This window comes from Sebastes umbrosus, chromosome 10 (assembly GCF_015220745.1).
Source record: "Sebastes umbrosus isolate fSebUmb1 chromosome 10, fSebUmb1.pri, whole genome shotgun sequence".
NCBI lineage: Eukaryota > Metazoa > Chordata > Actinopteri > Perciformes > Sebastidae > Sebastes > Sebastes umbrosus.
In genome coordinates, this window is record NC_051278.1 from 9,976,623 (window position 1) to 10,004,176 (window position 27,554).

The 27,554-nt window shown below is 42.2% G+C and overlaps 2 long non-coding RNA genes across 9 annotated transcripts in view; one reads left to right on the forward strand and one right to left on the reverse strand.

Annotated features, from left to right (window-relative positions):
- Positions 1–27,554, reverse strand: part of LOC119495299 — a 134,248-nt gene that overhangs the window by 91,569 nt on the left and 15,125 nt on the right. The gene's annotated exons all lie outside the window — the stretch shown is intronic.
- On the forward strand, positions 15,311–17,251 carry LOC119495300. Its single transcript, XR_005208437.1, has 3 exons — positions 15,311–15,572; positions 15,670–15,808; positions 16,219–17,251. It is a non-coding gene; the product is annotated as an uncharacterized LOC119495300 (long non-coding RNA).

Consider the following 27,554-nt stretch of genomic DNA (forward strand, 5'->3'; position numbering starts at 1 on the left):
CCCTCATTCTCCGCTAATGGTCAGGTGCTTCTGTTCTTACCCGCAGAAATCAATCACCAGTCTGCTAGTTGTCTCGCTGCCTGAATGGTGTGTGTATGCGTGTGTCGTTTTCTCCCTCTGACTATATAACCGTAGGTGAGTTATTGCGAAGCCGATAACTCTTAGAAAAGAAAGTGCTGTCTGTGGAGAAATGACTCACTGTAGTTTAAACAGTTTTCTCACTCGGTTCATTGTTCCTCCCCTCGCTATCGCGCAGATTCAGAACAGTTGTCTCAGACAGCCGTGTGAGTCATTTACCTTCTACCCACAGATTGATTTGCTTTTAGCCAAATCTTCAATTTCTTGATTTCTTCTTGGTAGAGCGACGGGCCAACCAAAGGAAAAACAAACCAAAAGATGTTCATCTTTGCTGTATTCAGAGAAAGTAAAAGGGCAGATTACTGAGAAACACCTTGGCTCACATGTACAGTAGGTAAGTGTGCAAAGGTAGAACGTTAAGTAACTAGTATTTTATTTCATCTTATTTAATTTTATTCAGTATAAGAGTCAAATTAAAAGTTATTGTTGCTTTAAAATCAGACCTCGGTGTGTGTTTTGACTTGTGAACTCATGTAGTTAAACTTGTGAGTATCAAAAACCATAGACATAAGAAGTGGACATAGTCATCGTGACGTCACCCATTGGTTTGTGGACTGCCGTTTTGAAGCCTCGAGTTTGGCATTTTGGCCGTCGCCATCTTGGTATTTGGCATCGAGAAGTGACACGGATGCTGGAACTAAGTACAACCAAACGCTGAATTATAAATTTTTAGGTGACCAAAACGTTACAATTAACTTTCATGAACTGAAAACACACTGTTAAAGGGTTAAAGTTGTAAGATAAAAACGCGGACAACTCCCAGACTGGACAACGCCGTGGTAGCGACCTGTCAATCACAAGGTAGCATGTAGCAAGGTAGCATACTCTGCTTAATGGTCTATTTCACCTTAAATGGGACCATCATTTACTAAATGAACATCATGCTGTATTGAAGAAGACTTGAAACTAGCGATTGAGATCATAAACTCATGTTTACAGTGTTTACTGAGGTAATAAATCAAGTCTCATAGACTTCTGTACAATACAGTTGTAACAATATAACATGAGCAACGTGAAAGCAATGTTTAGTGGGAGTCAGCGCTAACGTTAGCGAGCTAGGCTAACTAGCTTCTACTTTCTGAATGGAATACAAACTTAAAGATGGGACCTCCTAAATGTTGAATGTTGTAAAGGGACCGACGGCTTAAATCATTAACAGTTGATAATCGAGGCTTGTTGAAAAAGGAGGGGGAAAGCATTGTATCAGTGTTAAATGGATAAATTATGAACCACAGAAGTTCCCAGGGTGTCCTCTAGCAATGCTGGCTCTCAAATGTCAACCTTTTCCATGGAAAACATCCAGTCAGAGGCTTTGGTGCTGTTTCCACAAATGTGTCCAATTCATTTTTTTAATCCTCTTTTGAATAACAAACAAGCACTATAGCCGTTATCATTATAGTTTATAATTCCTGACACAAAAAGAAAATTCAAAGTTCAATTCAACTTTAAATCTATGTGTGTGTGTGTGACCAAATGCAAACTCGTGCTTAAGGACATTTTAGCTCATTTGACGTGACAAACTTGTGATGTTTTGACTACTTAACTTAAAAGCAAATGGCATAATTGCTCCATCCTGACAGGATTATTTTGACTTCTCTGAGGAAAAATAAGATTTTAGAACTCAGTTCTGGACTAAATGACTTGGTCAGATGGATGTTTTTGGCCTGGGATCCAGGCTGGCACATAAACACTGCCAGGTGCCCACTGCTCAGGGCCAGACAGCACTCTTAAGCCCTGCCACCTTTCACTCTCTTTAATAGGTGGTGGTGTGAATGCCCGATGGCACTAACACCGGCCTCTGGTGGGCAGCAGGCCTGGACGAACAGAACCTCTTCTCAAAGAGAAAAGATAGAGAGGGAGTTATAAAATGAAAGGCCGACACCGTAAAGCACCACTCCAACACAGAGGGACGGCAGAGAATCACCAAAACAACACACACACACACACACACACATACACACACACTCATCAGCCTGCCAGCCCCCAACATTTACATTAGAAGAGGAAGGACACAGTGGGCCTGTGGAGGAATAGAGGGATGGGGAGGAGAGGTCGGACACGCTATTGGGAGGTTGTAAACACTGTAAGACAGTATCTCCATGGAAGCCCGCACACTGCTCTGAGGCATCTCGCCCCCCCTCCATCCAGCCGCCAGCCCCCCAGCCTTTCCAAAGCCAAGTACCCTGACCGCTGGGCCCCAAATCGGCCCCTCGCCTCGCCTGCCAGCCTGGCTGTCCAGCACAGCAGATGTGCACAGAGGAGTGGCCTTGGATGACTGGATCCCCTGGGCTTTACAGAGGGCGAGGGAGGAGGAAAGACGATGAGCGTGGCCTTGACAGAGGGCTTGTGTGACCAAGGTCCTGTGTTTGTTGAGAGCTTATGTCTACTTTGGGTGCCCCTGTGTGCGTGCTTGTGGATGTGTTTCCATGTGGCATTAGTTCTACATGTCATATATTTATGCTATGGCTGTCAATCGAGTAAAATATTTAATTGCGATTAATCCCATGATTGTCCATAGTTAATCGCGAAATTAATCACAAATTTTTTTCTGTTCAAATGTACCTTAAAGGGAGATTTGTCAAGTATTTAATACTCTTATCAACATAGGAGTGGGCAAATATGCTGCTTTATGCAAATGTATGTATATATTTATTATTGGAAATCAATTAACAACACAAAACAATGACAAATATTGTCCACACATATTGTGTGTCAGTGTGTCAGTGTGCTGACTTGACTATGACTTGCCCAGAACTGCATGTTATTATCATAAAGTGGGCAAGGGACCTCTTTGAAAATGGCCATGCCAGTTTTTCCTCACCAAAATTTTGCCTAAGTTTGGAGCATTATTTAGCGTTCTTACCAACATGATAGTATGACATGGTTGGTACCAACGGATTAATTAGGTTCTTTAGTTTCATATGATGCCAGTATCTTCACTCTAGCTTTAAAACTGAGCCCTCTACAACTTAAAAATCGCAAGTTGAGTTAAAAAATGTGTGGCGTTAAATCAAATTTGCGTTATTAAGTTATTTTCGCGTTAACTTTGACAGCCCTAATTTATGCCTTCTCTTATAGCCTAATATTACTCCATTGAAATTAACAGTAAATGCTACATGACATTTGTTTTCCACCAATTATATTATGGTGTACAGATGATAAAAAATTGGAATGGTTGTTAAATTTTGATATCTTTAAATTAGCTGGAAAAATAACTTGCCAGCCAAGATACTGTACATACAAATTAGCTTTAAGCTAACTCTGGTACAATACATGTAATGGTAACAACTATGTTTAATGTTGTACATGGTACCTTACAAATAAAAAATAAATAAATAAAAAATATATATATATATCATGTATTAGAAATGTATGACTTTTACTATAGACACAACGGTCTGGAAATGTGACTAAAGTGTGATGTACTTTTAAACTATTTGTACTATCATTTTAACCTGTACTGTATGTGCATATTGTAAGGTCTTGTAGCCTTCACAATAATTAATATCTTCGTCATCATCATCAGTGTCTTGAAAATCAACCGGTAGTACCATACAAGCTGCCGGACACCTGTTGGATTTGAATATGAATTTGAATTTCCATCTGTTGTGCTGGACAGCTAGCTGGGCTGGCAAACCTTCACATAGTTACTATATGTGACTCACTGCATGTCAGCTTTGATGTTAAACACCCAGTTTCTGTGTGTGATCAGAGGCCATACAGCAAGCTATACAGCCCTCCAACTGCACCCTTCTCCTCTGTAGAGGAAGGATGTGAGGATGGAGAGGAGGAGGAGGAGGAGGAAGAGGAAAACAGGTGGGTTTAAATGGTGTTCTGGCTTGACTGAGCCTCCTTTGAGCCTGTGGTCCCATTATACAGCCGCTATTATGTGACCCTCAGTAGCCAAGCCACTACATGGAAGTTCCCTTACAGACAGGCAGGAAGACAGGCCAACTGATAGACGCTTATTGACAGGCATATGAATGACACAATAATGCGCAAGACATTTAGCGTACAATAAATACACCTCTCTTGCTTTTGGCGTGTCATTTGTACACCATGTAGTCTCTACTGACTGCAATGTCAATGCATCTGCGTAAATATGCTACACTCAGAGCAAATGATGTAAAATAAAAAAGCGAGATGAATGTAAATGGGTTCTATGAGTACCCACGAGTTTCCCCTTTACAGACATGTCCACTTTATGATAATCACATGCATTCAGCACACTGACACACTGACAGCTGTTATTGCCTGTTGGGCTTGAGTTTGCCATGTTATGATTTGAACATATTTTTTATGCTAAATGCAGTACCTGTGAGGGTTTCTGGACAACATTTGTCATTGTTTTGTGTTGTTAATTGACTTCCAATAATAAATATACTCCAATGTTGATAAGAGTATTAAATACTTGACAAATCTCCTTTAAAAAGGTACATTTTGAACAGATAAAAAATGTGTGATTAATTTGCTATTAATCACGATTAACTATGGAAAATCATGGTCTAATCGCGATTAAATATTTTAATGGATTGATAGCCCTAGACCTCATATGTAACGTTGTCAAGATAACATACTTGTAATATGGATTGTTCCCTCCTCTCTTGTCTCTTATCTGTATTTATCTCTCGTAAAGGGGCATGGGATGGAGTTGCTGGTAGATGGGTGGATGCGCTGTAAAACAGATTCCCATTCACCAGCTCTGTATAAAGGCCTTGTATTGGGAACTCTGTTCGTTAGCCCTCTCACCTCCTGTATTCGCCACTTCACTCCCGGAGAGAGAGCGGGAAGCAGTTGAAAGATACACATGAGGAGGGGAGCGGGAAGAGAAGTAAAATGGTGTAGGAAAAAACAGGCCTTCGGGGCTCTTTTTCTTTTTTTTTTTTTACACAAAAGACAGAGTTAGAGAGCGAGGGAAGGAGATTGAATGCTCAGAGAGAGTACAACAGAAAAGGAAAGAGGGTTTACAGAGCTGGAGCGGGCAGCGCCTGCCAGGCGCTGAGGAATTCATGGTCGATTTGTCCTTGTTCGTGGCCGCTTTGCAATAAAAAAGGAGCTGAAGGGGAGAAGGGGCTGGACCGGGCTGGGGGCAGGCAACAGATTGCAGATGCCTCTATTGGAGAGGGCTCCTTGTGAAAAAGTAGGTCCCCCTCTCGGAGTCCCGAGCCACCCTTTAGAGAAAAGAGCCCTTCTCTACTGTAAAGGAGCGCTCGGGACATTGTGGGGCTTGTCAATGGCTCTCTGCTGGGGCACCGGGAGAATACAAGGAGGCCCAGTGTTCAGCGCCGCAGCTCCTTCTATAGAGGCCAGAACCGTAATGGGGGCCCCGGGGGCTCTACAGGGAGTTTAGAGGGCCCAGTTTCAATGGAGACCAAGTCTTTTTAACTGGTACATTGTGCGACTCTCTCCCTCTGTCCTAGAGATGGGAGAGAGGGAAATTCCTATGCAGATCAAACAGAATGTCTTCATTTCCAAATGAACGTGGGACGGACGAAATTTGGAGGGACACAGTTTGAGACATTGAGGGGGTATTGTTAGTGTAGAGAGGCAGGGGGTTAGCTAGGTGGGTGTATGCTTGACTGGATTCATGTGTGTGTGTGTGTGTGTGTGTGTGTGTGTGTGTGAAGTGTTGTTACTGCAGACAGTGGTCAGCGACCGGTCCATCGCAGGTGAGATTAGAGCCAATCACAGCCTGTTAAAGCACCTGTCAATCAACACAGTGGACCACTGGACCCGGGCAACCTCCAGCTGTTTCCCAGTGTGTGTGTGTGTGTGTGTGTATGTGTGTGTGCACTCTGTGTGCTGATTCTGTGTGACTGTGTTAGGTAAGGTCAGTCATGAGTTGTTACGATTCTGTTTTTCCCATGAAATCATTATTATAAAGCATATTTAACCTTTTAAAACACAATCGAGACAAGACACTCACAAACAGAGAAAGCTGGCACTTCAGTCATTCAGGACTTGGTTACCCGCAACTTAGAAAAGACAAACTTTACACAGTCACCATGACCGCTGCAGAATGCTGTAGAAAATGCAGCTGATAAACAAAGTGCCGTCCAGCAGAGCGGCCGTAGGATTTCCCCTAACCTCAACCGTCTGAATACACAGCGGGAGCTCAGGTCTTTTTATGTCTCTGTTTGTCTAACTCTTCCATCTGTCTGTATGTATGCCACGCTCTTTAGGACGACGCATAGGAAACGTTGAAGTTTAAATCCGGTTCATTCGAACTTGGGTCTTATTTTCATAGTTTTGGGCATTGGTTATGATAACATAACATTGTACTAAGCAATCAGCCCTTCTGAACGGCCACATCCCAAACGAGCACTGCACTAGTTCCTAAAACACAACAATTACATTTAGGAGCACAATTTTACACTAACCAATAGAAGCCAATCCTACGGAAAGAGCATCTAAGTTGAAGGCCGTAATAAACAACAAAAGTTTCCTTAATAAACAGCCGTCTTGCTGTGACAATGAACTCTTTGCTCTGAAGTCACGTGACACACAACTGTACTTTTCAAGCTATTGTAATTTGTTGAAGCTATTCTGAATTGAACACACACACACCAAATCCCCAGCTGAAACGGTCACCATCCATGAACTCCTGAACAGGAACTGGCTCTTCCTGCAGAATCCCCTCATCTCGCCAGCTGTCTGTAATGTGTGTGTGTGTGTGCTCTATCTATGCATGCGACAGATACAGGGAGATGAGAGAGCGTGACACCTCTGACTGCCGGGTTCCTCCAATTGTTAGGCAGGAAGCCCGCTCCAGCTCCAGATAAAAGGAAACGAGAGGGAAAACACAGAAGAAAGACAGAGAGAGAGAGCGAGAGAGAGAGGGAGAGCAGGGAGTACACAGAGATGCTCGCTCACCCCGGTGAGCCAGTAGTGCAAAGGTGAAGGTCGTGGAACAACAGAGAGCCCATGAGCAACAACAAGAATAACAACAGCATGGTGAGTCAGGCCTGTGGTTTAGAGGCTGCACTCAGCTGGTTCAGTGTGTGCAAGTGTGAGTGTTAAAGTTCTTAGCACTGCCTCTGCAGGCTCGAGCAGGTACTAAACTCACTAAGGTTGCAGTCACACCAGATCAGAGTCGCTGAGAAAGTAGAGTTAATCTCATAGATATAAGAAGTGGACGTAGTCACCTTGACGTCACCCATTGGTTTGTGGACTGCCGTTTTGAAGCCTCAAGTTCGGCATTTCGGTCGTCGCCATCTTGGCTTTTTGCAACCAGAAATGATACGAGAGGGTGGAGCTAAGTACAACCGAACGTTGAATAAGATATTTTTAGGCGACCAAAGTGATATAATTACTTTTCATGAACTGAAAACACACCGTGAAAGGGTTAAAGTTCTAAGACAAAAACACCGACAACTCCCAGACCGAACAACACCGTGGTAGTGACCTGTCTATCACAAGGTAGCCACGCCCTAAAGCATACCCTGCTTAATGGTCTATTTGACCCTAAATGGGACCATAATTTACTAAATGAACATCATGCTGTATTGAAGAAGACTTGAAACTAGTGATTGAGACCATAAACTCATGTTTACAATGTTTACTGAGGTAATAAATCAAGTGAGAAGGAGGCTCATTCTCTCATAGACTTCTATACAATCAGACTTCTTTTTGCAACCAGAGGAGTCGCCCCCTGCTGGCTATTAGAAAGAATGCAGGTTTAAGGCACTTCATCATTGGCTTCACTTTTCAGACCTGGAGGTCGCCCATTGGTTTATCTCACTGCCGTGGGAGTGGGTCCAAAAAAAACTTCGGTACACTTACCCCGACTGCTCAGGAGTTCATGTAACAGCTGACTACATGGATGCTGGTTGGAAATGTTAAGTTCATAAATACACTCTGACGGGAAAAAGATAATTGTGAAATATAAAGTCTTCTTGTGCTACATTGGGGGGTTAAACTTCACAACATGACGTGGGCCATTTAAGTGACACTCCCACACTGCCACACTACCCTGCGGCGAATCGGCGCACCGTTGGATCTGGTGTGAATGCAGCCTAACACATGATTGTCTTGCAGCCCCAGTTTCAGACTACAGGACGGCCTATTTAACAGGCTATGAACTGAAGGAACCAGACTCCTTAAATAATTATATTTTATGACATTTCTATAACTTCATATTGAACTGATAGATTCTTCTCATTAACGAAGAAGTGGATTTCCCAAAACTGTTCTGTTGATGACAACATTTTTAGCAATGACGACTGATATTCTTAACATGCTAGAAAAGTATGATCAAATCCTTCAGAATGGCACACACACACACACACACACACACCGTCTGTTCAACAGGTCGTGTAGACGTGATCGATGTCACACGGGGCACGCTAAGTGCTTGTGCACCACTCTCCCATCGTCGTGGTTACCCACCGATGGCCGCACATTGTCACAGCGACGGTTTAAGGGGATGAACCAGGATTGGCTCTCTGAGCGTGCGTTTCATCAGGTCTGAGATAACATTTTGTTCTGAAGCAGCAGCTGGGTGGAGTCAGTGGCAGCAGGATAATGAAGCTATTGTCAATGAAGCTGCAAATCAGAGAGAAATACAAACAGACAACCTGTGGTTATCTAAACTCTGTGGCACGCTGCGGCAAAGCACAACTCATCTGGCTTCCTGGGCAGGGTTACACCGAGAACACAAATAAATACTGTATGACTCACGCTTTGTGTGTATATGTTTGTTACGTTGTTAGGGTTGGGCCAATATAATTACAATTGATGATATCTGGAACTGATACACTGTGTTTCAATAAAAACTAGACGAACGATGACATTGTTATCCACCTCAGATGGTGTTGTTAATGTATATAATTAAATGTTATGTATGTAATTTAATGTGACAGTTTCATTGCGCTTCAAACAAGTATGCGTGAATATTGATGTAAATAATTATTGTAATTGCTAGCTGGAGTGATATAGGGGCCCATGATGACGCAACACGAGAACTGGCGTGCTCAACTCGATCGTCTTTATAGAGTACGATGGGTATCGAGGCTGAAACACACCTGTTTCCTTTTACTGCTGCGCATCATTAAAAGTGTTACTCACTTTGTTGGCAGTGCTGACGACTTCATTTGCACATTTTGATGCACACTGCACCCCAAAATGATCTATTAAAGGATGTTAAAGTTGTTGATATTCTATGTTTTACACTGGGTGACATGTTCCTTCATTAACATGAACACACACATTGTAGTTTATTTTAACTCAATCCCACATGCACCATCCTGCAGCTGGAAATACTCACTAGAGCACCAATTGTGTATTTATCCACCAATGAAAATAGTCCCCAACAAATGCACAATTTCCTCCAGTTTGAGTAACGTTGACTAAAAAACTACAGTGGCCAGACGTTTTAGGTAATTTCTAGTCAGACTCACCGGATGTAGACGGTGGGTATACAGTATGTCTGCCATTGGCCGCCTATTTCAGCCGGCATCCTCCTCCCCCTCCGTTAGGGGTGGGGGAAAAAAATCGAAACAACATAGTAGTATCACGATATTTTGCGTAGCAATATTGTATCGAAACACGGACATCAAGTGTTAATCTTTTATTATACAAACTATTAACCTCTCAACAATCCGACCGTCACTATTCTATTTTTCAGAGGGTGTAGCAGGCTCAGTCTTAAAGCGAGAGTGAAGATACTAGGGTTGGGGGAAAAAATCGATTCACCTATGTATCGGGATTTTTTTTTTTTTTTACGATTTTGAATTTAGCTTGTCGAAGTTAGCGGAAGTATACACATGACTGCGTGATTTTATATCATCATATGGTGATAAAATACACAGCCCTACAACCAAGTCCGTAAAATGTGGGCTTACATCATAGGCTCTGCCGTAGCCTACTCCGTCACGGCTGTAAAACGGTGGATAAATTGTTTTGAGCGTCACAACCCCCGTGGACTCGTTGCACTCTCCGAATTTGATCAATTCGGTTTGATAATATTTGGAGAGTCTAGAAGAGCTGCCAAGAGAAGATATATCGCCACCCTTATCCTTTCACTAGTTTTATAAATCACTTTCTAGGAGCAGCATCCTTCTCCAGAAAAGCAGCACAGCAAGTCACAAGGCACGTCTGCACAAACTGAATCAGCCACTTATCTGAAGTGAGTCACGACTCAAACAAAGGAAGAGGCAGAACAATGGAAAGTCTATCCATGGCCTTGAGACAGGTTTCACAGTGAGACACGCTGCACTCGCAGTCACCTGTTTCACCTCTGGCAGCCATTTATTATCTGCGTAACGCCCTGATCCTCAAACATGACAGGAGCAGATTCCTCTGTGTGGGCATGTATGAGTGCGTATATACAGTATCTGTGTGTGTATCAGAGGGGGTGACAGGCTGGCAGCTACCTGCAGAAAAGTGTCTCAGTATGTGGGTCGTGTCTGTCAGCCACTAATCCTCTGTGATGCCGACCTGTTTGAACAGCCAGCAGGTTCTCACCATCACAGTTACGTAAGAGCTGAATGGAGGCCAAGCTAAGACAAACACTGAGAGAGACAGACGGGTAGAGAGAGAGAGAGAGAGAGAGAGAGAGAGATTGGTTTGCACTTGTCGTAGTTCATTTACCTGAGCTCTACAATTAGGCAAGAATCTCTTGGCACCTCAGAGGTTTTGCTGTGAGTGTGTACATGCGTCGAGAAAAAGGCAACGTGCATGAGTGCGTGTGTTTGTGTACTGTAATGAGCAGGTGTTTGACTAAAAAGTCTGACTAAACAAAGTTGGGCAGCTGGAGGTTCCCGCCTGCTGCTCCAAGACCAACATTAGACACGTACCGCTGGTTAATCGGATGCCACATCTCAGTAAGTGGATGGAAAATAACCAGTGCAACACCTACTGGCTGCACTTAACTCTTTCTGTGCCAGATAAAGCTGCTGAAAGAAAATACTACTGCTAGTTCTATAATTGTATTCAGGTGGAAAAAGCATTAAAACTAATCTGTCTTTGTGATCATCATTCATGTGCACCTGTGTTGAGTGTGATCAAAATGTTGCCTTTAAATCAATTCACTCTAAACCCTGTCCAAAGACAGTCTAGCACTGACATCCCAGTATCTCAAGGAATATTGGATCTGCTTGTGCCATTAATCACTTGAAACTTGTTTTGTTAGCGACTGTACCTACTGAGTCTATGACCGCTAGCGAGCTGAGCTTATAGTCTGCTGTAGAGGGTAGAAGATGTATACATGTTGTACTGTCTGTTTGTGTGATTTAAGGTGTTTTTAGACTTTATTTGGGAACTGTGATGTTGTGGTTTTTTTTGGTACAATGTGTTGGAACTGTTTGGTTACTGGATGATAATTCCTCTTTGTTGTGCTGCTGATGCAGAATCAGTGAGCAGGTCACTTTATTTTTCTCATGAAAAACAGGATTTAATGGATAATCACCTTCTCGCAGACTTGTTCATTATGAAACCACTGACTGGGATCTCTGTTTGTGAATCTGTCAAATATGAAATTCTCAGAATGTCTCACAGGACTTAAAATATATATATTCCAATATTGGATATTGGATTCGATTCTGCAGCACACAATTTACGTCCAATGCCAATCAGCATGCTAACATGCTCACAAGGACTTACATGCTGGTGTTTAGTAGGTATTATGTCAGAATTGTTAGCATGCCAACATTAGCTAATTAGCACTAAACACAAAGTACAGCTGAGGCTGATGGGAATGCCTCTGATTTACAGGTATTTGGCAACCTCCAGTTCTGAGAAGAGAACCCAATGTGGAAGTGCCTTAATACCTTGTGGTTGACAGGACGCTACCACGGCGTTGGGTGTTGTCCGTGTTTACTTCTTCACAGTGTATTTTCAGTTCGTGAAAGTTAATTATAACATTTTGGTCGCCTAAAAGTGTCTTATTCAGCGTTCAGCTGTACTTAGCTCCACCCTCTTGTGTCACTTAATGGTTGCAGAAAAACAAGATGGCGATGTCTAGGGGTCAATGATACAATATCACTGATGCAAAGTGAAAACATCGATACATCATCTTTAAGATACGCCTTTATTTTGAAATTCCCATGACACGTCTGTCACCATTTCTGTCCAAGCACACCTCCTTCATACAGAGCCCAGTAATACAATTATCAAATCATATTTTAGTTGCCTTTTGTGAGTTAATATGAATCTAATTGATTGTGATTGATTGATTGATCTGCTGATTGTGTTAAATGGGCATGCCCCTGAATTTAATCAAATCGAAATCGTATCGTGGCAGACTGATGAAACCTGTGATTTACACCCCTAGGTCGGTGGGCCGAACGACCAATATTGCTATCTGTAGAGCTAACGCTGCTAGCTTTGCTAACTAAGTTAATCATTGAATTCCAATAGCACTGAGTATTGATCTTCTGTACAGTTAACCCAACTGGATCCGGGCATTTAACCTCAGCCCAACCCTAGAACACTATGTAGACCCTGTGGCCCACCCTAGAAGTCCACTGACTACTGCAGGGTTCAAACATCCGACCTTTTCACTGTATAATTATCACAAATGTCTTCTTTTTTCATGTTAGGCAATGTCAGATGTCAGGTTTGGAAATGACTGCACTGTTTTCACAAGAGTTAAAACAACATTCCTGGTGTTCACATTTTTCTAGGTTGGGTGATAAGAGTGTTGATACAGTGAGCTTGCCGATCCATGTTCCCTTAGAAAGTGATTCATCTTTTTAGGGAGAGTTAAGATGGATATGCATGTGATTTACTATAAGACTTACAATGTGATTCTTTAAACCCAATCCAGGTGTTTGGCTTGTACAGTGGTCGGTGTGCAGTTACGTATTTTAAGTCAGGCTGTTCTCATACACCGTTCGTAGCTATACCTATGAAAAGTAATGCACTGTAATTCGTATATATCCAGGGTTGGAAATCAACTTTTTTGTCCACCTGCCACTGGGGCTAGTGGTTTCCAAAATCTACCAGCCACCCACTCAAAAGGTTACCATTGTTTTGTTGGCTGGTGAGAGAAGCAAATATAGCAGGCATATATTTTACCAGCATTTGGCTGGTGGCTCGTGCTAATTTCCAACCCTGTATATATCCCACAAAATCAATTTGTATGTAATCCATGTAATTGTGAACCAGGAAATGAGTCAAAAAAATACCGGACTTTTGCCCAGAAGACCGGTGTTCATACCCTGTGTGAAACCAGAAGTCAACTTTGATTTATTTGTCACGTTATCTGTGTTATTTTAACCCAAACCACAATTTTTCCTAAATCTAACTGAGTAGTTTTGTTGCCTAAACCTGCTCAAGTTGATCTTTTCCTAAACCAGTTTGTTTCCTTTGAAGACGAAGTTTGTTTTGAAAAGAAGGAAAAGCCTACATTCGTAGGAAAACGCATGACCTCTATGTCCCTCTGAACCAAAGTGACTACACGCCACATACACTGAAGTAGAAGTCAATATTAAGGAATATGATTTTCTGTGTACAGTAGAGATACAGTTTTTATTAACACCTCCTTAATCTAAAGTAAACCAGACATCCAAACCTAGACACACACACACACACAAACACACACACACCTGGGAATGACATCATTGTGTACAGAGGCCTGATAAGGTCATTAGTCAACAAAAGCGACGACCTGTTGCATAAGAAAGCCTAGCGGGACTGAGTGATTGTCTGAGACAACCACACATAGAGACACACACACACACACACACACACACACACACACACACACAGTGACACACACACACACACAAACACACACACACACACACACACACAGACAGTAGGCTACAAGTAGTTAATGATTACAAGAGTAATGTGATAGGCTTTGCTATTGCTCCTGTCATATCAAGGATAGGTTGACTCCCGCCTGCTTCTCACAAACCGTCATTGTTTTCACTGGCATGCAACACTGGCCACAAACAAAGCCAGTGTGTGTGTGTGTGAGTGTGTGTGTAGGTGTGTTCATGCCAGTTTGTGAGTGTGATTATGAGTGGAGTTCATTGCCAGTTTACCAGTGTGTATAAGGTGTGGACTTGAGTGTAGCTGTGCATTTGAAAGGTGGCGGTGTGTTTATGTGAGTGGCTGAGAGGGAGATAGAGAGATTGCGCTCTCTTTCAAGTAAAGTTTTAAAACTTTGGTACAACTTGGTATTTAGATGCCCTGCATTTTATGTCATTATCAAATAAGATTTGTGAGTAGAAGCTTGGAAAATTGTCAAAGTCTTCCTCGTGACTCCCATCACTAGACACGTCTGAAGTCTGGATCTGATATTGTACAAAGGATGAATCACATGACAGTTTCCCTGTCTGTTACTGTTTGTTCAGTGTCAATGTAACCTAATAAGTCACTAGTTTGGAGGGAACAGTGTTGCTTAAAGGAAAACTAGAGTTCAGTAAAACATTGCGTTTATTTTAATAGCTCTGGTCAAAGGTTTTATCAGTTTAGATAACAGTAAACATCAAAGTAATTGCTGAGATGCTGAGAGCACAGCGACATCACTAAAAGTAGGTCCAATGGGTAAAGAAACACAAGTCATAAGATGATTACATAATTGTAAACAAGCCGACAGTTTAGCCAGAGTTACTAACAATTGCTAACAAAAATAGTTGCTAATAAATCAGTCTGGACAATTTGGGGGGTTGTTTACAACCTGTCTGTTCATCTAACTGCTCTTGTTTTTGCGCTGTCTGACTTTTTTCTTTTTTACATATTTACCATCAAAATATACTTGAAGTACCAAAAGCTAAAAGTACTCATTATGCAGAATGGCCCATTTCTGAATCATACTGTATATTATAGTACTTTCATTATTGATGCATTAATGTCTAAGCATCACTAATGGCCTGCTGCCCCCAAGACCCGACTCCGGATAAGCGGAAGAAAATGGATGGACGGATGGATGGATGGGAGGGAGAGTGACTTCATTCTCTGCTCAGGTAGACATTACTCCTCTTTATTACACGGCTTTGTTGAATACTCGATTCCGATTGGTCAATCACGGTATTCTACGGTCTGTTATTTCTTTAAAGCGGACTGTATAACTGTTGCTATGGGCGCAGTTCAGATTCCAGACTTTGGAGGACCGTTTTTGTTTAAAATTATTGATTTCTTAAGTAAGTAGCTGTGTATTAAGCCGGATAATGTACAGCGAGCGGGTCATTGTTGTGAAATAAACCCCTTCAGGGGGGTTTATTTCACAACAATATCTTTCAAATAAAAAAATCAAATAGTTGTTTAATGCTATATCAATGCTCTGGACATTGTATAGAGAACCTTTAAGAAATGTACTTAGTTACATTCCACCACTGGCCATGGCCAGAACTTTTAACAACTCACTTCGGTTAAGGTATGATTTGTTCCACATCTCTCCACCCAGTTGAGCCTATGACCCGACATCTTTGACAACTTGTGGACAACAAAAACACCCAAAACACCACTTTGTGAGCCAAGTGCAGGTAAATGAGATGACTGACGGTGTTAAGATAATAGGGTTTCTTTTTCATTCCTGTTATCAGGCCGACTTAATAACCACAGTGTTCTCTCACCTAATAGGAACATACCTGTAGCTGCTCATATTTCATCCCTGTGACAATATCCAAGGTCTCTACTTAGCCCAGACCTGGAATCTACAAGATAAAACATGGAGCAGACAGCAGTGTTTTAAGAGGAACTATTGAGATACACAGAATGGGTGTGGATCGTTATGTACATGTATCAACTTGCGGTTGGCAGTGTTTGATTTGTATTATTCAGTTTAATCACATACAGTGCTTTTGTCTGTCACATGGTAGACATGTCACATATAAATCAGTCAGAACCCGTGATCTGTATCCACACGTCAAGACTGCCTTTCTGGAAAAACAGCCATTGAAATTATTCCTATGAATAACATTCAACAAGGAATCGCAGACAATAACAAGTTCCTTAAAAAACACACTAAAGAAAGCAACCTGAGTTTAAGCTTTAATGTTAGTTTTGACTCACAGCGTGGGCCTAAAGGTTTAATTAAAGGGGCAGAGCCTCCGTTTGTTTAATGCCCAAGGAAACGAGTGTACTGCAGTGACTCAGTTGACTGACAAGCAGCCATTTCTGTCATTCCAGGCATAGCAGAGACAGCCGAGCTCTGAGCCGGTGGTGTTTTTCCAAGCTGCAGAAATGAAAACGAGATGGAGAGAGGTGTAACAGTGGGATCGAGGGAGGACAGGTGCTGTTAGTCATGTAATTATAAATCTATAAACAGTACCAGCGCAATTATAAGCTGAGTAATCATTATACAAGTTGCTGCTGAGGCCAAGAATGACATTTTAATGTGAGAGCTGCCAGTGTGATGACATTAGGTTACGAAACACAGTCCATGGTCTGGGAACAAAGATTTGCTGCTGTTAATGGCAACTTATTTTATTGGACCAGCGAATCCATGGATACAGACCTACCTTATTATTTAACATGAACTTTACGAGCTCGTCCAGCAGGAAATTAAGCAAAAGAAATACAGCAATACAGTACACAATGGTCCCATTTTCTCAGCAGGCATTTTGGTATGTCACAGCAGAAAACCACAGGTGTAATTAATAACTTTAACAATAGCTGGCTGGCAAGGCTTACAGGGACATTCAATAAAAATGGAACCATTATTATTGTTATTATTATAATTATTTGCACCTGTGCTTTTCAGCTTAAGCAACACCAGAAGCACACATGTAGCACTAGCGCCTTGTAAAAAAACATCAAAATAAAATGTTAGTATGCTAATCACTACTCTAGGCTAGGACCAGCCACATCATTTTAGCTAATGTGCTAGTTTACATATATGTAGTATATAATGTAAATAGTGTATAAACATAAATTGAATTAGATCGACACCATTGTCACTGATACCCGACCCAGCTATTTAAGTCAGTATCAACCCGATATCCGATCCAGTATCGGTATCGGTGCATCCTGAGGAGCAGTGGGCTGCATGGGAGCAACTTGGGGTTCAGTGTCTCGCTCAAGGACACTTCAACACGCAGACAGTAGGAGCCGGGGATCGAACCGCACCTTGCGGCTAAAGGACGACCCCCTCAACCCACTGAGCTACAGCCGCCCCCAGTATAGTATATCACAGCAGCCACAGCCAAATCCAGGGCCGTAAAGTCAGGGGGACCAATGGCCCCTTCCCCACTTCCTACACCCCTACTTAAGGCGCCCTTGTTCGGACCACACACATCTTCAAACTCTGCCTTCATTTTGCTCTCACCTACACACCTGTAATGGTTCGTGACTGCATTATGCACTGTTGTGAATTGTGATGCTATCGTGGTGACAAAATCTGTCCACAGACAGTCATGTAAACACCTGAAAACCCTTTCTGTGGTAGTTCCCGCTACAGTAAGTGTCTCCAGGACCATATTTTTCCACGATGACACACACACAGACTGACAAGGTGAAAACAATACCAGCATATAAACGACACATAATACTACTATAGAAACACCGTTCATGGGCCAAAAGACCTACCTGTCTAAGACGATTTTTATGCTAATCTTTTTTCCAAAGGTTTCCACTAGCATTGTGCTAACTAGTGGAGCGTGCAGTAGGCGTCTCTCCGAAGGTTTGTGTAAAAGCCCCGACATATTAGCAAACCAAGTTTTGCATACGAAAACGAACCATTTAGATGCAATGACACCTGACAGGCCCTCCATATAACCTACAGTATATCCTCCCAGAGTAGACGTATGCACATGTTGAAAATAACAGTGATATGTTTGTTTCCCAGGCAAGTGCAATGAGTGTGTGAAATGCTGGTCAGGTTAGTCATCTCTGACAGCGCTGTCTGTTTTTTCACAGTTGAATGGAAAAATAAGCTGTGTGTGTGCGTGTGTATGCGCGTGTGCATATGTGTGTGTGTGTGTGTGTGTGTGTGTGTTTCTGTGTGCAAGCAAAGACACACACACGGGCTGATTCATGCGCTTTTATGACTGCTCTGACAGCAGGGCGCAAAGCTGTGCTGAAAGGCCCAAGGACATGCAGGAGTGTACATGCTTACACACAAACACACACACACTCACTCGCTCACAAACACACACACACATGACTATTTCCCTCCCAATCTTCTCACCATCACAGAGCTGATAGCATCACAAGTATCTTTCGACACTTTTTCGTTTCTCACAAATGCACAATTTCTTTCTCTTTCACTTAAGTTCCTCACTGTCACATATATATATTTTTAAACACACACACACACACACACACATACTCACACACTGGCTGAATTGCTGGTGCTATAAAAAGACAGCAGTGTTTAACCTGTCCTTGAAACTGAGCAGACGGCCAAAGACACACACACAAAGACACACACACACACACACAGTGTCACAACTCCATTCCTACACACACAGTCTATATTACATACTGCATGTTTATGTTTAGAAATGACAGCTCTGTCTGGCTCAGCCTCCTATATGCATGCGGTGGGGATGCAAAGTGCCAGTGTGTCTGCTGAAATGACCACTCAGCCGTAAACCATACACACAAATACACACACGCATGGTTTCGCTCGCTTCCTAAAATCCTCCTCTTCTCAGTGCACGTACCAACTTTATGTCAAGATTAAAGTTGAGCGTTTTTACTGACTGGAGCTATCTTTGTGAGGAGTAATTTGAGTTTTAGGCCTTCAGAGTGAGGACATTTTTAGAGCGTGAGGTCATTTTGGCCTGTCCGGACTTTGGGATAGACCTTCAAAGGCCTGTTTGAGGTTTCAGACTTGGTTTTAATGTTCAGGTTAGAATTGGGTTTAGGTTAGGGTGAGGGTTAGGGGTCAGGCATTTAGTTGTGATGGTATAGGGTAAGGGGCTAGGGAATGCATAGAGTGGTGCTGTGACCACTTGTTTTTTAAGACACGTAAAAGCTTCATAATTCAGAAGTGGGATATTTATTGACGTATTTTATATCGTAGAACAAAACGTTAAAATCCCTTTGTGTAGACCTTATTTCAGACATCTAACTAAAAAGATAATAGAGCAGCACTCTACTATGTCAATGAGTGTCCTCACAGAGAAAAACGTACAAGGTTGTGTGTGTGTGTGTGTGTGTGTGTGTGTGTGTGTGAGTGTGTGTGTGTGCCACCCATCTGGTTTCTTCACTGTGAAGCCTTTTGCTATTTCTAGAGAAAAGCTGCACTTTTACTCAGCTTTGTCCTTTTGCTGTTGTTTAGTTAGCTGCTTTGTGTCTGTTGCTCTCTCTTTCACTCTCTCTCACACACAAACACACACACATGCATACACACCAATACATCAAATCACATTAGAGACCAGCAACGCCACTACAAACACAAACATGCAGCCAGAAACATCCCATTAAGCCATGACCCTACAAACACACACACACACATCGTGGACCAACAGGGTGACGCAGGAGTTCTGCACAGCTGTGTTAATGACGTGTGTCGTCCTCCCCGTGTGTGCCACACTCCTCTGTTTCTCTCGTTTACCTCCTCAGTCATCCCTCTATCTGTCCACTCTGTTCTTCTCATCTTCTCCCTCCTCCTCCTCTCACCCTCACAGTGATATTGTGACCCTTGACCTGCCGTTGACCCTCACTGGTTTCACTGGTGGCATTCCAGTCATGGCTGTTACTGGGCAGTTTTTATTAGTGGTGGAATATAACTAAGTACATTTACTCAAGTACTGTACTTAAGTACAATTTTGAGGTAACCTGAGTATATCCAATTTAGCAACTTTATACTTCTACTCCACTACATTTATTTAACTGCTGTGGTTACTTTGATTTTACATACAAAACATATGATCAACCTATGAAATATGATTAGACCTGCTCAGGTTGGAGTTGTGTGAAGCTCTGCTGGGATTTACATAAGCTGATCTTGTACTCATAAGAATAATAAAGTTGTAAATTACCCAGAAAAAAAAAATTATTTTATCATGCACATGATAATAACTTGTCTGTACAAATTAAAATCTTATGTGCCCAAGATACAAAAATATATCATCTTTCAGGGCCCTGAAGGCCCCATAATTTAACACTCTGAAAAGGGTCATTTTGCATAGTGAGTACTCTTGCAACTTTAAGTACACTTTGCTGGTAAGACTTATTTACTTCTGCTCAAGTAGAATTTCGAATGCAGGACTTTTACTTGTAAAAGAGTATTTTTACGGTGTGGTATTGTTACTTTTAATAAAGTAAAGAACCCGCATACTTCTTCCACTACTGATTTTCATTATTAAGGATTTTATTTATTTATTTATTTATTTATATACTTACTTAGTTAGTTAGTGGGGTCTTGCAGAACTCATTCAAGAGTCTTAGCTTTTTTTGTGCAAAACACTATCCTTTTATCAAGACTTTAAAGGAATAGTTGGGGAAAATACACTCACTGGCTTTCTTGCCAAGATTTAAAAGAGAAGTTGGATGCCACTCTCATATCTGTCTGTTAAATATGAAGCTACAGCCAGCAGCCGGTTAGCTTAGCTAGCCTACCCCCTCAACAAAAATGTCCTTGATCTCAACGTTTCAAAAACTAAGGAACTTGTGATTGACTTTAGGAAAAACAAGGTTAATCCCAGTCCTAGTATAATTCATGGTGAAGATATTGAATTCGTGGACTCTTATAAGTACCTGGGCACAGTGTTTGACTCTCATCTCAAGATCGATGTAAACACTGAGTCAATTGTTAAGCGAAGTCAACAGAGAATCCATTTACTGTGGAAAATCAACTCCTTTGGTGTGTGTAGATCTATCCTGTGTGCTGTTTACTTATATTGAGGGCCTGTTAACTTTTTCATTCATTTGCTGGTTTAACGGTTTGTCTATGAAGGACAGGAATTGCCTAAACATTATTGTGAAAGTTTGCTCCAAAATCATTGGAGCCCAGCAGAGCGACTCCAGAAGGCCAAAAATATTTTGAATCACGACCACATCCTGTCAAGTGAGTTAACACTAATGCCTTCAAGACGGCGCTATCTACCGCTTCCCAGAAAGACAAACCGCTACTCCAAGTCGTTCATTCCTTCCGCCATTAAACTGCTGAACGCAGAGTAACTATCTTGAATGAACGAAAAATAAATAAATAAATAAAGCTACCTGTATCTGTATCTGTATCAACTAGGCAATTACAAAGAATAGGAAAAGATTGGATGTGTGACAAAGGGGTTTCTTGGCATTATTGGCAACGTTTAACGGGTACCATGCCATTGTTCCAACGACACATTAGTCCGAAATCAAATAGTCTGAAAAATGGCCCATTAGAGCGAAATCCCATTTGTCCGACAGTCCCAAAAGCAAACGTCCATAGTTCCGAAGGCCCATTGCTTGGAAAATACACACTCTCCCTGCAACAAACAGAAGCACAGTCCCCATTTAAAGTCCCTCTCTTCCCATTGTTGTATGCAGCTGCAGTGTTTCCCTCCAAAACTTAGTGTTAGCAGTCTTTAGCCTCACTTCCCTCACTATAAGCACAGACTTATCTCTGTGCTGGTGAAAGGAAAAATCCAATGAAAAACCTTATTATGACATGTTCTCATAAAGCCTCAGGTTTAACATCAACACAGGTTTATGGATCATAATGTACCACCTCTTATCATCACCTCTATCCTCCACTGTGCATGAAAAACCATACATCAAGGTCATATCTGATCTTTACAACAATGGTTTCAACCATGTCCATACAGCACATTCTGTACCTATAAATTACATTAACAATCAGACCTTTAAAAGTCAACATTTGCACTTAGTGGTCTGCTGAGCTGTGTGTACGTGGATATTACTGCATGCCTTTGTGTGTAAATGTACCTGTAAGTGTGTTTAGGTCTACGTGTGTGTCTGCATGTACTGTACATGTGTTGGCATGTACATGTCTGCCGCCATGGTAAAGGTCACAGAGATTATCAGCAGGGTTATGTGTGAGTCATGTGTGTGCATGCACAGTATGTATGCTATAGGTTTGTGCATGCTACTTAATGTATGATGTGTTCCTCTCTGCAAGCGTTATGGACGACAACTGTTGTGCATGTGTGTGTGTGTGTGCGTGTGTTAGAATCCAGCAGGCTGTAGATCATTCGCAGGTATGACAGGTCAATCTTCAATCCAGATGGCCTCCCAGACTCCTGGGCTGCATTCCAAACAGAAACAGACTTCCCTACAATGTCACCTCACTCACAACCTACATATAGACCAAGCAAGTATACCTGTCACAAGTCAATCGTTATTTAAATCGTACTTATACGTATTTATTTTAAGCCCAACCATGACGTTTTTCCGAAACCTAACTAAGTGTTTTTGTTGTCCCCTGCTGGTACTGCACCTAAATACGTGTAAGCAAAACGTGACACTGACACGCTATTCTCCGGTGGACAGGCGGGTCTATTACACGCTTTGGCGTGATATCAAGTGCTTTACTCACTGACACACTATACAACCGACAGCTATCACACAGGGACCCATAAAGAAATAAAAAGTTTATTAGCTATCAATATGGATTTTATCACTTGCACACAGACACGCGGTAAACACACACACACACACACACACACACACACACACACACACACACACACACACACACACACACACGTATGCAGAATGGATGACACGCTGAGTTTAGCTTTTCTAAGAGCCACTATCTCCTCTTTCAAACAACACCGCCAAGTATCTCTGCTGCGATAGCCTCCACAGGCAAGCACAATACATGTGTATGAGTGTGCGCTGGTGCCCGTGTCGTGCTGTTAAGTGTTTATTATGGCAGACGTCCTTGGCCACAATGGCCTACTTTGCTATAATTAGCATATTTCTTATCATACAGTGTGCTCTCCAAGGGCAGAGGGGAAGAGGTGAGAGATAGACCTGTGAGATAAAACTCTAAAAGTGAGATAATAGAGCGACCTTTAGTAAAGCAATGGTCTTGCTCTCTCACCAAAAACACTGGAGTATGATGAATGAAAATGGAATGAGGGGAAATGTGGAAATCTGATGAAAAGAGTGGATCTAAATTGGAGACAAATGTCAGTTTCTGGCTCGTCCATCTCCTCTTCTGAGTCAGGGGTGATGTTCTCAACATCTGTCATCGTCCTCATCCTCATTTCTCTTTCCTCTCTTTCTTTTTCCATCCTTCCGCTCCATCGCTGACTCCAGGACAGTTGTGGATGACGGCACGCGATGACAGCTCGCTTAAAGGAGTACGCAAAAGAAGAAGTCCACAAGCAGATGTACCTCTCTGTGTGCAGTATTGGTTGACTCAGTTTCATATGTACAAAATTGTGTACAGAAATACTGAAAAATGGGAAGGAAATGGCCAAAAAGACAAGTTAACTAGAACTTTTGCCATAAAGTGCAACTAAGAAGGTTTGCTAAGAGTGTCATGAATGTGTACAGTACATTTCTGTGTGTCCTTTTTACTGTTCTTCCTCATAACAGGATATGACAGATATGGAAAGACTGTTGGCCGTCTCACTGGCCGTGTTGCCCCTACACACATACACATCATCGCACACACATACAGGTCAGTCAGGCTACCGCTGAGATCAGATGTCCACCTTTTCCATGTAAATGTCGCTTCACATCTGGTTATTTTTTTCCATGAAATAAACCCTCATCTCCCCACAGAACACGTCCTGTACGTTCGTTAATAAGTTCCCTTTACATCGTCACGCAGCCTTCACAGGGAAAGGTGGAAACGACTTTGACTTTTACAACGTTTAACAACGTTCAGTGAAACATAAACGTGACAGGCCGGGACAATGGGTAATATACATTGAGGTTCACTGGGCAGGATACCTGGGATAACAATAGCACAAATGGGGATGCTAACAAATTTATCGGTTTGCAGATACAGACATTTTTATTAAAAGGTAGGAACAGCCATGATTTACATCTGATATGACAGAGGTTCCTCACTCCTGCTGCTGCATTTTGATTAGATAGCTTTACTGTAGCAGCCACAGTGCTGCGTGTATTGTCGAGGACACATGCAGCCACTTTCCCAGTAACTCTCCACCACACCGTTTAGTTTAGTTTAGCAGGTTGTCAGCTGTGTATCTGCCCGGCGTAGCGTTACTCTGTATGCACATGCAAAGAAAACAAGATGGCAACGGCCAAAATGCCAAACTCAAGGCTTCAAAACGGTAGTCCACAAACCAATGGGTGACGTCACGGTGACTACGCCCACTTCTGATGTACAGTCTATGGCTAAAACGCTCTGAAGAGCTGGAGGGTGACCTGCAGAGTCAGGCGATAATTCTCTGTAGGTTTGTCACTATGAGTGACACCATTCACATTACACAAAGCCATTTAATCCTTTGTAAATATAAGAATATTGGTCAGCTTTAAATTTAAAAAGTATTCAACACCAGTGCAAACGGCTGTATATTTAACCCAAGGGCTCGGCCATGACGGAGACAAACGGGGAGCAGGCGGGGACGTTTGTGCTCCGGCCTGTCCCAACAGCCCCCCAGCAGGACCATGAAACAACACGAGCCTGTCAGTGCCTTCAACCGTCCACATCACAGCCAGGACACTGCTGTCAGCAGGACGCTATACACACTGACGCACACACACACACTCATTCACATACCACCACCAAACACACATACTCACATAGAGAGGGGCAGATACCTCCCACCTACACACACACAGTGTTTGGTTAGCCTGTTTGTGCCTGTCACTCGCCTTTTCACTATCCCACACAACACAACACATACATACATGGTTGGAATCAAGTCTGGGTAACAAACAGACGTGAAATGTCCTTCTCCAGTGACATCACTTCCTCTTTTTCCCTCTCTTTTTCCTTTAGTGAATTCTCTGCCTTCATCTGTCCTTTTTCTAACAAAATAACTGACATGTTGAGCAGTTACGTGATCAGTTGCTGCAGTCCAGGCCAACAGCATCTTCAAATTTACAATATGCACCTTTTTTCCACTCACTCACTTTTTCCAATGCAATGTATTCCATCTGTGTCCTTCCTGCCCCCACACTCTATCCTTATCCATCCCTCATACATGCATCTCTCCAGCACCTCCATATTAACCACTGTGTGCTCCGCCTGCAGCCAGGTCCGCCAGCCAGGCAACAGACAACAGATGGTGCTGAATACTGGATGGAATGGCGGTGCTGCGTCATGGAGGCCAGCAGGACGAGGTTAGATCAGGTGAGGTTTGCTCTCCGTGACCCCGTTCGCCAGACGTTTCATGTTTCTGACTGCTGATGATGTAGGTTTTACAGGTTAATTCTGGTTTATTACAACTTTATTTTTATGTTTGGCCTTCATGTAATTGCTGAAATCTGGTAAAACAGTGACATTGCGACAACAAAGCCAGACGGGGTAAGAAAAACACGGTTGTAAACAAACAACTGTTTAGCCAGATTATCTAAACACCGCTTTATTTGGAGGTTAAACCATGAGCGAGCACAACCAAAACGTTAGTAATAATCCCTCATTGCAAAGCAATTGTGTCCCCACAACTGCGGCAAGTACAGAAGGTCAAAGTTGAATCAGGAAGTCAAGACTCTATCACACCATCCTGACATACTTAAACATGATCCTGTAAAAATGTATTAAATGCTGCAAACCAGCAGGAATTTTTATTTCATTTTCATTCAATTTCCTTGTTTTCTTTTCATTTTCTTATTTGAGATCAATGGGCAACCCCCGGGTCTGAAAAGTGAAGCCAATGCTGAAGTGCATTAAACTTGCATTCTTTCTAATAGCCAGCAGGGGGCGACTCCTCTGGTTGCAAAAAGAAGAGTCTCATTATATGAGAAAATGACCCTACTTCTCACATGATTTATTACCTCAGTAAACATTGTAAACATGAGTTTATGAGTTTAATAGATGATGATGCTCATTTAGTAAATGATGTTCCCATTTAGATTAAGAAAGACCATAAAGCAGAGTATGCTTTAGGGCATGGCTACCTTGTGATTGACAGGTCGCTACCACGGTGTTGTCCGGTCTGGGAGTTGTCTGTGTTTTAATCTTACAACTTGAACTCTTTCACAGTGTGTTTTCAGTTCATACAAGTTAATTATAAAGTTTTTGGTTGCCTAAAAATGTCTCGTTCATCTTGAATTTATATACTTTCCTATGAAAAGAAACATTCTGTGTTTTAGCAAAAATATAGCCGTTGTTTTACTGCACTTCCATGAGTTTTACTTCATCTTTTCTTTTGTGGACTTTTCCCTGTGAATATGAAGATGTTGGTGCCTTGCAATAAATTGCTGACAGAAGAAGTGGAGTCCTTGTCTACTACTGTGCACAGCTTAAAGTTAGACCTATTGCATCTGGACTTTAATGTATATTTAAATTACATCAATTTACATTCTTAGAGTAGCCTATAGTAACACTGACCTTGATGAGTTTCTCTTCGTTAGGCCCTATGCTGCTTGTGAATGTGTGCTGCTTCTTTAGAGTTTACAGTAATGAGACAGACTGAAGCTGACATTGCAAAGGTTGTCGGTTAGATTTTAACCAAAACTGCTGTGTGTACCCAAGCCTGGAAACTGTAAAGATACCACAAGGGCAGGCAACCTTTATGTGCATATGACTCCATGTCGAAGTGCTGAGCTAGGGCTTATATTACTGTATCATCTGGTTTGTTTTCTAGGTTAAAAAGCTAAACTAGGCCCTCATTTCCTCTCATATCAGCCCTGGACTCTGGACTGTAACTGAACCGCCTCTCACAGCTAACTTAAGCTCTACTGTACTGGCCCCGGTCACCTAATCACATTGTTGGTTCAGAAACAAGCTGCCAGGTCATAATAACTCACTCACTGGGAGTTTAACAGGGTGAAAAATATATAACTCAGAGTGTCAGTTATTATTAAGCAGGACTACATTGATTGATGGGTAGAAATTAGTCTCCTCGACACCCCCATATATTTGTCCGATAACTCCTTTATCTACTGCCACTGCTCTTATCAGCTGGCTTACATACTGGACTGAGAGACATCTGGAGAAGTGTGCATCCATGAGCTCCGTGCAAACAGCACTACAAACTGCGGTGATATCTCACACTGATGAATCTCAAGTGTCCTGAAACAACACAAAAACACTCGACGTGCCCGGTTGCACATTCACAAACAATTAAGTCAAACTTTCCCAATACACACACGCACACAAAGCGTTATGTGAAGCATGAAGGTCTGTTTGTCCACGGGGACGGCTCATAAAGTGAGTCAGGCATGACTGGGAGGCCTGAGAGGAGGAAGCAATCACATCAGGGAGGATAGAGTTTCCATAAACAGACCGCGGATCAGGTATGCAGCACCAGATTTAAAAAAAGATGTAATATTAGACGTGGACGGACGGACAGACAGGCAGGCAGGCAGGCAGGTAGACGCCCAGATAGACAGCTGCCCGCCATATTAAATAGCATTAGCCTGAGTATTGTCTCATAACCTTTTACTCCCCAGGCCAGAGATGTTCCTCACGCTGCATTATG